Source organism: Micrasema longulum, unplaced genomic scaffold (genome assembly GCF_059751315.1).
Source record: "Micrasema longulum isolate JH-2025_06_02 unplaced genomic scaffold, ASM5975131v1 h1tg001422l, whole genome shotgun sequence".
Classification (NCBI taxonomy): domain Eukaryota; kingdom Metazoa; phylum Arthropoda; class Insecta; order Trichoptera; family Brachycentridae; genus Micrasema; species Micrasema longulum.
The window spans coordinates 113,513-130,116 of record NW_028278608.1 but is presented as its reverse complement, the minus strand read 5'-3'; positions in this window follow the sequence as shown (position 1 = coordinate 130,116).

Below are 16,604 nucleotides of genomic sequence, written 5' to 3'. Positions count from 1 at the left end.
AACAATAAACTTTTTTTTTTAAATATTTTTACATTTGAGAATAAACTAAAAAGACTTAATAAACAGAGATAATTAACAAAATGTTCAGACAGTTTAAACACTACGTATTAATGTTTATAATTAATTTATGTACATCTTTATTATTTATATCGCAAAACGCACGATGAAAGAACAATAACATAACATAAGCTATACATTTGTGGAGCAGTTGATTCAATATTGGTTTGGGCGAATGAGACAATCCATTTTACTTCTACTTAGCTCCATTTTTTTATATCCCTTATAAACATTTTCTGGTTACCTATTGTTTTAATAGATATTGGAAGTAGGTTATAGGTTATATGCACCATTTAGTGCAGATAAAAATATGTCTGTTGCATTTTGTTTGTATACAAGTTTTTATTAGTTGTCCTTTCTGGTTTTGTTGTTTATGTGCTCATTGTAATTTAAAAATATAATTTTGTTACTTGTTTTTGGCTAATATTTGGCCATGTTTCGGAAAAAGACCTCAATGAAGAATTTTTTTAGAAATGTATTGCATTTCATGGATAAGCTAGAAAAATGGGTTGCAAAACAGCATACTATTTCTTTATTCTCGTATTTTCCAATAGAAGTTGCATGTGTAAGAGAGAGAAATCAATAATGCCTTGGAGACTTGCAGGTAAGTTACGCGGTACCTAACTAAATTAAAATAAATGCCATGGAACTTTATTCTACAATACTTTATTATTTTTTTACTGGATTACTTCTGCAGCACCATTTTCGAGGCCATCAGATAAATATCTGTAGAATAAATATCTTAACACGTCTTGCAGCTACAGAGCGCATAAACGGTTGGAATATAGTTCCCAGTTTCCAATTATGTAAGTTTTAGTATGGTTTAGGAGGTAGATTTCAACGCGGTTTGTAGCTACAGAACGCATGGATGATAAAAAAGCCAGCTCCATTTACGTTTTACAAAAAAAGTGACTATGGCGTGTTTTCAACTTAATAAAAAAATTACAGGTAGATTCTAAATCACAACATATCTTGCAGCTACAGAGCATATGCACATTAAGAAACCTTGATCCCATTTATCGTAAAAGTTTATGTTAGAACAGATATTTAAAAATATATTTCGTTTATCAACAACATTTTGAGTTTGTCCAAATTTTTTTATACATGACTGAATTCAACTTTCTAGGGAGCTGTTAATATCAACATATGACAATAGAGATGAAGAACTATTTAGAGAAGGTAATATAAACGTCTAAATATAAAATAGATAAATTCCATTGAAATGGGAGGGTTTTTTTTACGAAAATATTTTATTAAGTCATTTTGTTTTTTTCAACTGTTAAATAAAAATGCGTAAACTATTATATGAAATGACGTCTTACGGTCATAATTTTTTTTTTTTTTTTAATTAGTCTTACATTTAGCACTAATAAAATCTAGTGATACTAATTACTCATTATAATATGTATTTTGACTAACCTGTTCAAACTATATATGCTTGGCAATTAATTAAAATCAAATGATTCATTTTTTCCTGTTTTATTAAAAAAAAAAATTAAAGAAAGACTTGAATTACTTATCAAGCTATGTTGTGTTCGAGTCTCATTATTGTTTTTTGGTTTTATTCATATTAATAAAATCAATTTGTATTTATTTACTAAGATCATTTCGAGGTATACAATTAATATACAAAGCAGCTTATGTATTTTTTAAATGTGAAAACCCGCTATCTGCGTTAAAAATATATAAAATAAATAAACTAAATTAAATATTGTATTTGTATATTATATGTTTTAGAGTGGGAAAACTACTTTGAGACCAATATTTGGAGGTCATAAGACCTGTACATTTCTAGACTTGTGACCATTTATATGTTTTTAATCATTCTATCTTTTGTTCAAATACAGGCAGAATAATAAATATTCCACAGTTTGTAAACCAATCAGTCGAACCAGACAATCATGGGTCATAAGCTTGAACATATTTTTTATCGCTGTTGTAATTACCGAAATTCTAACGATTAAATTTGTCGAATATTTTTATTGCTGCATTTTTTTGGATAACGGACACAGCAATCTGCAAGTGAAGAAGATGTAAGCTGGCCTACATCTGCGGTTTCCTCCCTTGGTTGAATCGTCCATATGATCGATTATACGCACCTTACTATTGTTATTTGAGTGTCAATTATAATGTTTTATAGTAGTTTTAACTATGGGAAAATAAATAAAATAATTTGTTTTTATTGTAAATTAACATCATCGTTTATATCTTCCTCAAAAAATAAATATAAATATTTATAAGCGCACCCAGGGGGTATGTAACGCAAGTCTGACCACGTGATCATCATTCCGTATATTAACGCGTTCGTACCATCGGAGTCTAGTTTCTTTTATGTCTCCGGAATAAGCACGACCCCAAAGCTACCGTTTCTTCCCGTTTTTCTTTCTACTTGTATTTATCTATAGATAATACAGGTATTTTTTCACTAGACTGCGACCCACTAGAAAATACGTGTTAAGTCAGAGTACTTGAAAAAATGTAACAAGAGATAAATAAAGTGTATGATCATTTCATGTTCACTCCTTAGTTAGAGCATATGATGTCTACATGAATTGCCGACAAACAGTCAGCAGTGGATATCCAGGACATCGAGACCTGATGCCTTGTCAAGTAGGAAAATGAGGTTAAGTCTCTCAGGAGGCATTCGCAGTATATGGCCCAGACAACCGTATCGCCTCCTCTTGATAACAATAAGTTGTCACCGGAGTTTGCTCCGTTTCTTCTTTTATTCATTCATTCATACTTGATATCAACGCAACAACATACCATGAAGCAGGACCCTAAAACTCTGGAATGATTGTTATTTGAGTGAACCTACCGAAAGTATTACTAAAATGTTTTCCCTACAATTTTCCATGCCTATGATTTCAGGAGAATGCAGAAAGCTGGCTACGAGCTCACCCAGATTATCATGGGTCATGGTGGGTTCATGAGCTACCTGCGTCACTTCAAGCTGTCCGAGATTGACAACTTCTCAAGATGTCTTTCGCCTGTTGATGCATTGCCTCCTTTTCAGCTTTCAAAGACAACAGCTGGAGGCGCAATGCAGAAGCCTGGGTGAAAATCTTTGCGACATCCCATCGGTGATAGGTAATAAAGAACTCACACGAGAGGTAGTATCATACATGATCAATATAGTGCAGGCAGTTGGTAAAATAAACCAAAGTAGAGAACAAAACGCCGAACATTCTTCTAGTGAAACGGAAGGCCTGTTAACACCTGTCAACAGGCCGGTTTCTCCTGAAGAGTTTTAAGTGGTTTCCTCTCCACATGAGCAAATGCTGAGAAATACCTAGTTAGCCCATATTAGAATATTCTTCATGATCCTAACATTTTAGCTAAAATAAAGTAATATAATAGCAGAAAAATCTTATTTTTGTAATATGAACCTTATTTATTTGAAGCAAGGTAAAAAATAACGCAACTTCCATATAAAAAAAACAAAGAATAACATACCACATTTATGGTCCGATGGTAGTTTTGTGGATCAAAGGCACGAGGATCAAATTTGACTACCACACTTCCATTTTTCCAGACAAGTTATTTATGACATGGGAAAATTGTTTTAATACTGAAATAATAATAAATGACCAAATATTTAAAAAAAATCTTTGGAAAAAACGTTAAACAAAAAAAAACGTTATATTTTAATCCATGTGCAATAATATATTATTTGTTTAAAATGCGTTAAAACCAAGCAAAATTTTGACCTTTACGATAGTAAAAACAACTCGAACTAATTCACTGTTAATTTGTATAATGAAACCAAAGATGTACTATAATATAGTACTAATAAGAGGGGAAATTTAAATTAAGGCAGGAAAACATCTCCAGGGTAGTAAACAGCAAACTGGTGTGCATTTGCACATATTGTACAATCTATGATTCAAAACAGTCTTTGTACAACACATTATATTGCCCTTACAGTAGGGTTGAACGAATAGCGCCAAATGTTACAATTTATTTATTATTAGGGTGCCCTTTCACCATCATCCCCCTTATTTGTGCACAGTATAAATTACATAATATTACTGATATAAATGCGATATGTTCAGATATGCGAATGATTTTATTACACGAGGCTAATCAAAACATGTTCTTACTCCCGAAATAAGTAATCCGAGAAATATACAGCTGATCGAGGGGGTTTTCGGCTGGTTTTTGATAAACTTTAGAACCAACGAATAAAATTCTTTTAATTTGAATTAAATTGTAATTTTTTATTAAATGACAGGTGTCTGATATCGCAACAAGCAAAATTATATTTTATTGTTCGTATAAGCCATCAACAAAATATGTGGTTAGTGGACGGGAGAAGCCTCTACATAATTTATTCATGTTTAGTATTGGGCAGCGTGTATATCTTGGCTACAACAGTTTAGAGACTAGAAGGAATGCGTATCTGACTACACATTTTTATCGATTGTTGCGCGGTATGATCGGTAATTCTGAGATAATGATAAGCATTGGTTTGTATGTTCCTGATAATTACCTAAGACAGCGTCAGCATAGATTATTTCATATTCCAATATACAGGACCAACCTGCCGATGCTTATGCCTGTTAGAAAGGCTACCGCTATGCTGAACAACATCGCTCTGGGTGTTGATCTGTTTCATGTATCCGAAGGGGTTTTCCGGAGCAGGATTCTCCTACTATTTTGACAAGATTCTCCTCGTGTATTATTCGTCTTTTTATAATACGTACGTCTTAAATTTTAGTTTGTAATTTACGTATTTTTCTATATAAATTAATTGAATTGGAAAAAAAAATACACAGTGTGTAAAGACAATGACAAGTCATAAGCCCTGTAAGTGCCTGGACTTGCATTTTCCCTCATATTTTTTTCCATTCCTTTTCACAAAATTCACCCCTATTATTTTGTTGTAAGGTCGTATATAGTAGAGCTGTGTGCGTCCATGTGTTTGTGCTGTTGATATATTCCGTATATTCCGATATTTAGGACCAACCTGCTTATGCCTGTTGGAAGGGCTACCGCGATGCTGAACAACGTAGCTCTGGATATTGATCTGTTCCATGTGTCCGAAGTGGTTTTTTGGAGCAGGATTCTCCTACTACTATGACACGAGTCTTTTTCTTGTATTTTTTTTCTTTTTTAAAATATGTACGTATTGAATATATGTTTGTAATGTACCTATTTATTATATTTAAAATAAATTAATTGGATTGAATTGATAAGTTTACGTAGCTTGGAACAAACTTTAATGATTTTTTTATTTAATTTATTTTGTAACGGTATTTCTTATTAAAGATTAAATTTATTTTGACAATATCCAGTGCATTTTCAAAAAATACATAAAATCTCTTACTTAAATAAATATATAGATGTTTAAACATAGGCAGAAAGGGGAATTTTACATAGTATGTAAAACCAGCCAGTGTCAAGTCACAAGGTTTGTAAATGCATTTACTTCCATATTCCCTTCTCTAAAAATTTTTTTCATCTCTGTTTTAATACGTTAATCTTTATAACACCCTAGGGGATGAAATTCGGTCCTCGTCTATAAAAAAATGTACGAATTCAAAGCATTAGGGTAATTTAATTAAAAAGTAATATAAAAAAGCTAAGATTACAGGCACCTTCCAGTATAAAAAGTAACATCATTATCAGAATTCTATCTACGCTCATTAGAGCATATACCCGTAATGTCATCTACAAATATATTTTTTTCAATTAAATTTTTTAATTCATTTTCGTTTATTCATATATATTTACATTACGAAATGGAATATCTTAATGCATACATATAGAAATAATTCAAATAATAAGGTAAAATTAGATATATATAAAAAAATAACAAATCAGTATACATAAAATCCAGAGAATAATATGTTAAAAAAGTAAGAGAATCTTGTAACAAAAAACTCCCTCAGAGACGTGAAAAATGACAATATCCAAAGTAAATATTGTTCAACATAGAGATAGCTCTTCCAACAGGCATAACCATTGGCAGGTTGGTCCTGAATATTGAAATGTGAAACAGTCTATGCTGACGCTGTCTAAGGTAATTATCCGGAACATAAAAGCTAATGCTCCGCATAATTTCAGGGTTGTCAATAATACCCCGCAACAATCGAAAGAAGTGCGTTGTTAAATACACATTCCTTCTAGTCTTCAAACTGCTGTAACCAAGCATACCCTGGAGGAACTCAGTGTGATAAAGCCATGGATAATATTCTCAAGCCACTCTGTAAGTTTCTCCGGTCAAGATCGCGTTTTGTGGTTTTGACTTAAACAGCTGATGAATTATCAATAGTGGACATCCAGTGGACCTGTCGAAATCCAGCGCTCCCCAAACACTAGATTTGGAGATCGTGCTTTTGCCGCCGCTGGTCCCTCTGCCTGTAACCAATTGCCTTCAAACTTACGAATCATTGACAGTCCCAGTCAGTTCAGATTCCAACTAAAATTCCACTTTTTTAGACTATCATACCCTCAATTTAAAATCTGGAAATATAATATATCCCTTTAGTTTAGTTAGAATGTAAGTTTAGGTAAACAATTGTAAAGCGCCCTTGGGGTGATTTTTTACCAAAATGGCGATATATAAATCAGCCAAATATTATTATTATTATTAGTAATATTATCCAGTACTGGAGAACTTGATGCCTTAGAAAGTAGGCGGGTATTAAGTAACCAGCTTACAAGCGTGGTTATGGCTCTCGGACAGTGGCTAACCGTGACTTTTTAAATAAGAAAGTTAAAAATAAGTTTTTACAAAATTATGATTTGTACCTGCATGAACATAAATAACAAAATAGGCATTTGCCCCTATAGGAGCCGATTACAACATTAGGCATACTAATATTTCTAGCTTGCCGACCCTTCATATACTGAGCCTACTCCTAGTACAAGTAAAACTTGCCAGTGTGTTAAACGTGCGAGTGTTTTTTGAGCTATTTTTGTAAAAATGTATGCATAAACTAATAAATACATACAAATATTATAAAATGAATGTTTGAATAATTTAATGGTTAAATGTGAAAGCAAATAAGCAAATGAATTTCTCAGTTTCACAAGCTGACAACAGAAGACGGAATACCTTATTATTTTTAATTAAAATTATTAGTACTAATAATCCATCAATTAAACATAAACAAAAGTTAATTACAATGTTTTGAGTATGTTTAAATGCTTGCAGACTGGCTGGATTTCCTCACATTTTTTAGAAGTTAATATGAAGGTCTAGGCATTTACAGGGTTATGACCTAAATCCAGCCAGTCTGCAATCATTTGGACATACTCAAAGCATTTTTGAATTAACTACCTGGTAAAAAAAGAAGTATAAAAATTGAAAAGTGCTTTTCAGGCGTTGCCTAGTAAGTGAATTGTTTCAGCCGGATGAATCTAACCCACACGATAAAGTTCTCAGCTCTTTTACTTCACAAAAGTCAACAGATGGAAGAGTTGAGGAAATGTAGATGTTCAAACATGGGCAGAATGGTGAATGTTATACAGTGTGTAAAGTGGCCACTTTAACCAGCCAATGATAGGTCATAAGCCCTGTTAATGCCTAGACTTTCATATTCCTTTCTCAAAAATGTTTTTCCTCTTTTTTGTCACAAATTAAAAAAAAAAATGGCGAAATACGTAAGTATATTCTCCATTATTTTAATACAGTTCATCTTTTCAATAGTAAAAAAATATAAAATACTGTTTCCTATGTTCGGCCGCAAAAAACAAAACCAATATCGCTTCCTTATCACCAAGTGAAGCAAGAACTTGGCAGCATTCATTGGGGGTATAAAAAAATATTAAATTTTGGAAATATTAAAAGGAAATGTAAAAAAATAAATTGCTTCAAACTTAAGTTGAGATATTATAAAAAAACAAATTCTCTTTCACATTGTTTGTAAATTTCCACCAAGTTTTCAAAGTCGCAAATTTAATGTATGATTTACAACCCATAGAACTACCTAATGCACAAGGATTTAAAACTCCTTGAAATATTTCCAACTAGAGCACAATTTTTTGACTTGACGCCTGGGCTATACGTTTCAAGATCAATGTATTAATTCATAATTTTGTATGGATTGTCATCATCATTCTATGTCCGTTCCTCAGTTGGAGCATAGGGTAATTCGTATGCTGAATATGGCTTCTGCAGATAATATGGATCTATTTTTTTTTGCACATATCGCCAGTTTAGCAGCTACCTGCTTTCTATTCATTCATTTCTAACTTATGTTTACAGTCTGCATTGCGTGATGCGTTAAACAATTTGTAAAGAAATGCAGACTACAATTGTCAAATAAATAAATAAATATGGTGTCCACGAAGATCTTTCAGAAATCTCTGACGGCTGCCAGCTCTTACGCATCCTTCCAAGCCAGGTTCGCGTCCCTTAGTTCGGACATAAACTGACGACAAACAGTCAGCAGTGAACGCCCAGGACGTCAAGAACCTGATGCCTTGTAAAATAGCCAAGCGTGGTTAAGGCTCTCGGGAGGCATCCGCAGTATATGGTCGAGCCAACCATATCGCCTTTACTTGATGACAGTTGTTACCTTGTTGATTCTTCTGAGACCCCTATTCTCAAACCTCCGTAGTTTGCTGTTTTGGGCCCTAGTGAGGCGCCACGATTCACACATATTGAGAAAAATAGGTGGTATGCAGATGTTAAATAGGCCGCATTTAGTTTTCACTTAGTAAATATCCGATCTGTATGGATTATAGACAATGCTTATCTAAATTCATTACTAATTTTTACTGTTTTATCATCGGGTGCTAGTTTTCCGCACCTACAATAAAACACTAATCTTTTAAATATTATTTAAATACTCGTACATATAATCTTCTTAATTAATCATATATCATATAATCTACATTATCATACAATACGCATGACGCAAATATATTGACGCACGTTTGGTAAACTATTTCAATTTATTATCGATTATATAACCATTTTCTCTGTGATATAAACACAACTGACAAATCATTTTTGATTGTTATCATTATTAATCTGGCTTAAATTGATTAACCTTTATCTTGGCCTAACTAAAAAATATTTTTTTAACAAATTTGATGGTTTAAATGGCTTCACCCTCAATCAAAAATATAATTTTTGTTTTACTCAAAATTTATTTCCAGTTTCGGTAATGCAGATAAGAATAAACAATATGGTTAAGCAGTTTAGACTGAATGCTGTTTTGCTCGTTAGTATTGAGATCATATTTATCCTATAAGTTAGGTTGCCAAGAAAGGGGTTAAAAATTGTTTTGAATTATTATTCAAACAGAACCTTTTATTTTTATTTCTTACTCTATATATTTTGGCTGCCACCGTTATAAATAGGCATATTATGCACAAGTATTATAATAAAAGATTCACTTACATATTACATGGAGTTATATTATTATTTTTTATAACTTGATTTACTATGGTTCGAATATAAAAATGAGAAATGTATACAATACTTATTAAATCTAGTCGTGTCAATAAACATGTATTGAATTTACGTTCGTGTTGTGTGTCGATTGTTACGTAGCGTTACACATCTGGTACCAGCGCTGAACGGAGAGAGTTTGAACTTTGGTTTCCGTTTCGCAACAGTTGGTGACTTGTTAAGTCAGTAAATGTGGACCTGGTATTAAATGTTACCGGTGTACGTAATTCCAAGATATATCATTAATTTAGTGTAAATTTGATGATAATCATCAATTCTCTTTTTGCATTCTGCGGTGTATAGGTCCCTGCTTTGGAAAAACAAAAATACCGTATTTCAATCACCTGTAACACAAGAGATAAGGTGATTAGTTTCACACTTCAGTTAAACCAGAACAGTAAAATGTCACAGTTATAACAACCTTTAAAATAAATATTTCAAGTCCATCCCACCCAGAATTGAACCCAGGACATCATTCGATTCCTGACAGTTGTAAGAAAAAATTCAAAGAAAGATTTTACTCTTTATTGGCCCAAATATTATAAAGGAAGAATTAGAAAATGGGAATTTACAAGTAAAACACGGGAAAGCAACAGGTCCGGACCTAAAAAAAGAAACCATTTTAAAACACTTGGATTCTCGTGGCGTTGATCTTCTGCTTAAAGTTTTTATCAAAATATATGAAACAGGACAGATACAAACATAATGGTTAATATCAAAATTCACCACACTGCCTAAAAAACCGCGATGAAAAAATTAGCACCGCAATAGTAAAAAATGTCTCGTACTTTGCCAGACATAAAACTCAAGAATTACCCAGAAGGGAAACGGCAAGCCAGTTTCAGATCCCAAGGAGTATCGCCCGATAACCCTCCGGCCTACTTTTGGTAAGGTACTAGAAAAAATAATCAGAAATGGGATGGAGAGATGCCTTTTGTTGCCATGTCCGAGGTATTTTGGCTTTACCGGAGCTCGATCCAAGGATGGCATTCGCCTGGCTTGCAACCGGGGCAGAGATGCTTGGGCGAAATCGGCATGTGGGATATTTTGAACATTTCTGGGACTTTTAAAAACGCCTGGTGGACAATGGTCAATCTTGTTATGTTTATCTTGATGGCTCCTAAAATGAATCATACGTAGTAGAATCCAGTTCTAGCTTTCAAACTTTTGGACGAATTCAAAATATTGCTAATTTAAACAAACTGATTCAAAGAAGTATGTATTTTAAATAATCGAGTCAAATAAACTCATATTCATCAATAAAATTTTCATCTTTTAAACTTCATACAAATCAATACACAAAAGAATTGACGAAATATGAATATTCAAAGATGGTAAATTTTATACAGTGTGTAAAGTAGCCACTTAAACTAGCCAATGACATATCATAAGTCCTGTAAGTCTAGAATTCCATATCCCTTTATCTAAATTTCCTCAACTCTTCCATCTGTTGACTTTTGTGAAAAAAAAAGCTTAAACAGTTATTTGTGTGGACGAGACTCATGTGGCAGAACTATTTTACCTACTTGGCCGTGCCTGAACAATTTAATACTTCTCTTTATACCAGTAAGTTGAATCAACAAACAGGTCAAAATCCCTGTAAATGCCTAGACTTAAAAAACGTTTTCCTTCGCTTTCCCAATAAATTTTAATCGTAATAACTACCCAAGGAGGGAAATCCAGCCTAGTCTACAAACAATCAACGTACTTAAAATATCGTTTATAGAAAATTAGAAAAGAACCACAACAGCCTACAGCTGCAAAGTGAGACGTGAAATTAAAAACGGTAAAAAAAACATTCCCAATAACGAAATAAAGTCAACAATGCGTTAATTAAACGACCAGTTTCTATGGATAATTTATTACTTTGTAATTTTCTCCTAAAACTGAATACGATTTTATCAAAAACCTGAATTTTTAAGACTAAGTGGCATACTTAGTAAATTATCCTTAACCATGTTGAATATACATTTATGTCATAGTAAAAGCACTTACTCTATATACCCGAAAATCGTAATTTGTAAATGGAATTTATATAATTTATTAATATTTTATTTGAACATTGATAATTTATAAACAGTCTCGTAACAATAATATTTTTTATGTACCCATAACAATAATAGTAGGAATAAAATTTTAAAGATGAAGTAACATTTAATTATCATATTACAACAGAGATGAAGAACATTTAAGAGAAGGTAATATAGAATTCCAGGCATCTACAGGGCTTATGACCTGTCAATGGCTGGTTTACTAGTATATGGGTGAAATAATTCAATTAGTTGAATCTCACCTGCAGAAATAAAGGTTTCAGCTCTTTAACTTCACAAACATCAACAGATGAAAAAATTGAAGGAATATAGATGTTCAAATATAGGCAGAATGGTGAATGTTACACAGTGTGTAAAGTGGCCACTTAAACCAGCCATTGACAGATCATAAGCCCTTTAGATGCCTGGACTTCTATGTTACCTTCTCTTAAATGTTCTTCATCTCTGTTGTAATATGTTAATATAAACAGCTCCCCAGGGAGTTGAATCCAGTCCTTGTCTACAAAAAATTTTACATACTCAAAATATTGTTGACATTTAATTATATTAAATTAACGGGGTATTGAATATCTCAAAATAAATGCAAGCAACATATAAGAGGAAGAATTTTAGTTTTTTAGTCCCAGAATTTTTTTATTTATGTAGACCATCACTAAACATCAATATCCAATTTTGCGTAGCGCAATAAAAAACAACTCTTTACTCTTTACAGCATAAAGGTAAAAATTCATTTTTTTGTCAAATGGGTTATTTATTATTTGTACTATAATTCTTACAAAAATGTCTATATTTGTGCAAAAATTTTATGTGCCTATCGGAAACCTCTAATTAATATAAATTCTATCTCTAATTTAAAATGATAAATACAGAAAATTCTATTTTACCATGTAGACATTGAAAAATTTTTGCCCTACAGGAAATGAAATACAAAAAATGTTTTCATTCACACGGTAGAAATTAAAGCATTAAATTGTAATGCAATTTTTTTTTAAATGTAAGAAAAAAATAATCAATAATGTTTAAATAAAAACGACCTGCTTTGAACGACGTCAAATGTTCAAATGAATCAACCTACGATATGAAGTTGGTGAAAATTTTCTGGTTAAGGGTAATTAACAGTTTAGTTTAAGGCCCTTAACAAATAAAAATGCATAAAAAATCCACTGAAGTTCCTCATTGAAAATAAGTCTGTTATCTTTCCATTATTTATTTATTTTTTTATTTATTCATATTTTTCGCTTACAAGCTATAATTAATAATAAAAATAATGTGACCTCACTGGGGTTTCCCGTGCCGAGGACACTTAACAATTTAGTTTTTTAAAATTACATTTGAGAATAAACAAAGAAGACTAACTTAAAAAACAAACATAATTAACAAATATTCAGACAGTTTTAAAAACAAGGTATTATTTTACATCTATATTATTTATATTACAAAACACACAATGAAAATAACAAAAACCTAACATAAGCCATACAGTTGTGGAGCAGTTGATTCAGCATTGGTATGGGCGAATGAGACAATCCATTTTACTTCTACCTAGCTCCACTATCCAATTTTTAATAGCCTTTTTAAACATTTTCTCATTACTAATTGCTTTAATAGATAGAGGAAGTAGGTTATAGATTTTAATTGAATAATACTCAAAATCCCTTTGTCTGAAAGTGGTATTAGTTTGTATTTGTATAAGTTGTCTATGTGTTGAGGATCTAGTGATTATATTATTTGTATGTGATGTATTGTGGGGGTTATGTCTTTCATTTGAGTAAGAGTAGTTTTTGAATCTATAAGTGAGTATTGTTTTAGCATATAATTGTTTTGGTGTCATAAGTTGTGATTTATGGAATATTTCTTCAGTAGATGTCTGTATCGGGGAACTGAAATATAAACGTAGACTCCAACAGCAGCTCTGTAAAAAGATGAACGTTTTCTTCAAAAGAAAAGCAAAAGTTATCTTTTCCATTCCAACGAAACTGTTTTGTATCTTAACATTAATATTTTTTATATTTCATTATTAGGAGTTTATTCTTATGAATTAAAAGGGCGATAAGTATATTTACGTAATTATTTTAATTTCAATTATGATCAAATGATCGTTACTTAATTTAATCTATGATCAGCCAGCCGGTATCGGTAGAATTTTTCTGATTTACATCACAGTTTATCATCACAGATTAAATTGGCAATGCCACTGAAATAATTATTTGTCGTTGCATCTTGTCAACTTGCCTTTTTTGCACGTCATTTTGTGTTATGGCATTTGCTTGCGATGTTATGTGCCCATGAAGAAGCACACAGAGAATGATTAATCGAAGTCCATCCAATCATTTGACAAGACACAAATATGTTGTACATTAATTTATTATTCAAAAAACATTACAAAAAGCAATTATACTGTTACACTTGAGAGCTACCATATTTATTTAAACTAAGTATTCCATTATACTGACAGTAACCACGTAAGATTACATTTCTAATTACCTCCCAAAGGACTAAGTATGGATTTATAAAATACAAGTTTTGGTCCTATGGAGAGGAAAGTTAATCCAAAAAATATGATAGTTTCTTTTATTGTTCTCACGCGACATCCTGAGATTCACGTGAAATTTTATTTCTCACGCACTTGAAGCATACGGTTTTCAGGTGAATACAATTAGCGCCTCTATAAATGAAAATACACGATTTTTTACTGGGTAACATATATTCATATTGGTCCATGGGAATTTTACCAGATGGCTTAGCGCCAAATGCATCTGAGTTCTAGGTATATTACATCCTGTGCAGTACGTAATTCTACCACCAGCTAGTAACACATGCATAAATTTGTTTTAAATTATTATTTGTTTGAATAATAACAAAATGTTAAACTATTTAATTGTGTTCCTTTTTTACATATGTGTATTTATTGGATAAAACGACGTAGAGAAAATCAAGGATGAATATTTTAGACTCTATGGCTAAAGATCCTGAAAATGGAAGTCAAATAGAAATTAGACCGCTTTTTAATGGTTGGCGCATTTGCCCACCATCTGTGAAACACATAACATATGTGTATTATTACAAAGATAAATAACACTATAGACGATACAATATGAATGTCTAGACGGTTAAATGACATTGACAGGTTTACCTTCTGTGTAACATCCATTATCATCCATGATTGAATATCCAAATACCTTCAATTCTTCCATCTGTCGTTTTTTGTGAATTAAGAGCTGAAAAATGAGAGATTCGTCTGACTAAATTATTTCGATTATTACGATTCTGCCGAAAAGTTATGGACCTTCTTGCCAACGTAATAGTGTTGTCTCGATGCTAGAATAGTGTTGACCCCTTCACCAAGTATCAGATCCCTATTGGAGTATCTTGTATTATGGTTGTGGTTGACGCTTGGGTATTTGTCTCTATTTAAGTGTGTAACCACTACCGTTTTCAATATACACTGTTGAATGATATTAATTCTGAGTGCTTTCAAAAGCAAGTCACTTGGATAACGAAATGTTTTTTTTTTTAATTACTCGGATTAAGGATTTCTGTGCAATCGTTACCGGTTCAAAAGCGGTTTTTGTGCAAGCCAATTAGACCAACCAAACAACCAACAATCCAACCAATTAGACCATAAGTCAGTACAGAATTTGCATTATATTGAATAAATTGTCTTTGTTTTATGAATGTATGTATGTGTATGCGCATGGGTGTATGTATATCTTCTTCTTCTTCTTCAGCCTTATTCTCTCCACTGCTGGATAAGGGCCTCTTCCAAACGTCTCCATTCTTTCCTATCACCCGCTTTCATCATCCATGTTTTACCAGCAATAAAGGCAATGTCGCTGACCCATCTTTTATGTGGCCTTCCAACACTTCTTTTTTTTGCCCATGGTCTCCACTTTATTATTCTGGGTGTCCGCCTCCCATCATTTTGTCTCGCCAAGTGTCCTCGTTATCTTTACCGAGTTTGACTTTGTGTCCTAGATATATATATATATATATGTCCTAGATATATGTTTGTACCTGTTTGTGTATATATATGTATATATAGATATATATATCCATGATGCCATTTGTATATATATTTTTAAAAAGTATTCTTTATTTTCATATTTTATTTTCAACATTCAGTATGCATTTCCAATCCGCAGCATGGATCAACATTTCTGACTCCCTACGACTAACGTCATAAAAGAGCGAGGTCAACACCTTCCGCAACTTGACAACACTCCTACTTTTCCACGATTCTGCCAAAAAGTTATGGACCTTCTTGCCAACTTCTATATATATATATATATGTGTGTGTGTATGTGTATGTGTGTATGTATATGTATCAAAATGTGTACGTAATTGCTTAGCTTGAAACGGGGTATGTACCCTTGTTTGCTAGGCAAAGTGAACATAAAATTATATTTATGATAAAATGTATAAATAAATAAAAAAATGTTTGCGGGTAGCCAAAGATTGCTTAGTCAGTTCTTAACTAAATCCACGGAAGCATTTCTTGAACAATAGGGTTGTTGATGGTTGGAATTAGCTGCTACAAGAGCTGATCTCAATGGGTTCAAAAATAGTCTAGATTTGTTTTGGAAAAATTGAATTGTTCCTTCAACTAATTTAAGCATACCAGCTTTAAGCTTCTCGCTTAAAATGAATACAATAATGACAATAATGTTAGTTTTTTTTAAAATAAGACGTATCTACTCTCACTCATCTTAATGTCGATGTTATTATACGTATAGCTAATACAGTAAATCTGTAAAAAATCTAGGAGTATTAATGTATGAAGATCTTTGCTGGTGAGCTCATACGTACGAATTAAGCCGCAAAATCTTTTTCGGTGTATTCACTGTTGCTAAATTGGTTGTTAAATTCTTAATCATTTATACTAAATGCTCACTCGAACAAGCATAACTAGATTGCGCTGATGTTTCCATGACTGTTTCAGGATGTAAACTACTCGATCAACTAAACAACTTCAAAATACATGCGTTAGATATATTTTCGGGCTGTAAAAATATGACTTCATGTCTGATTATCCTAAGCAACTAAAATGACTCGAAATTAGACACCGGAGAAACTATCAGTCCCTCACA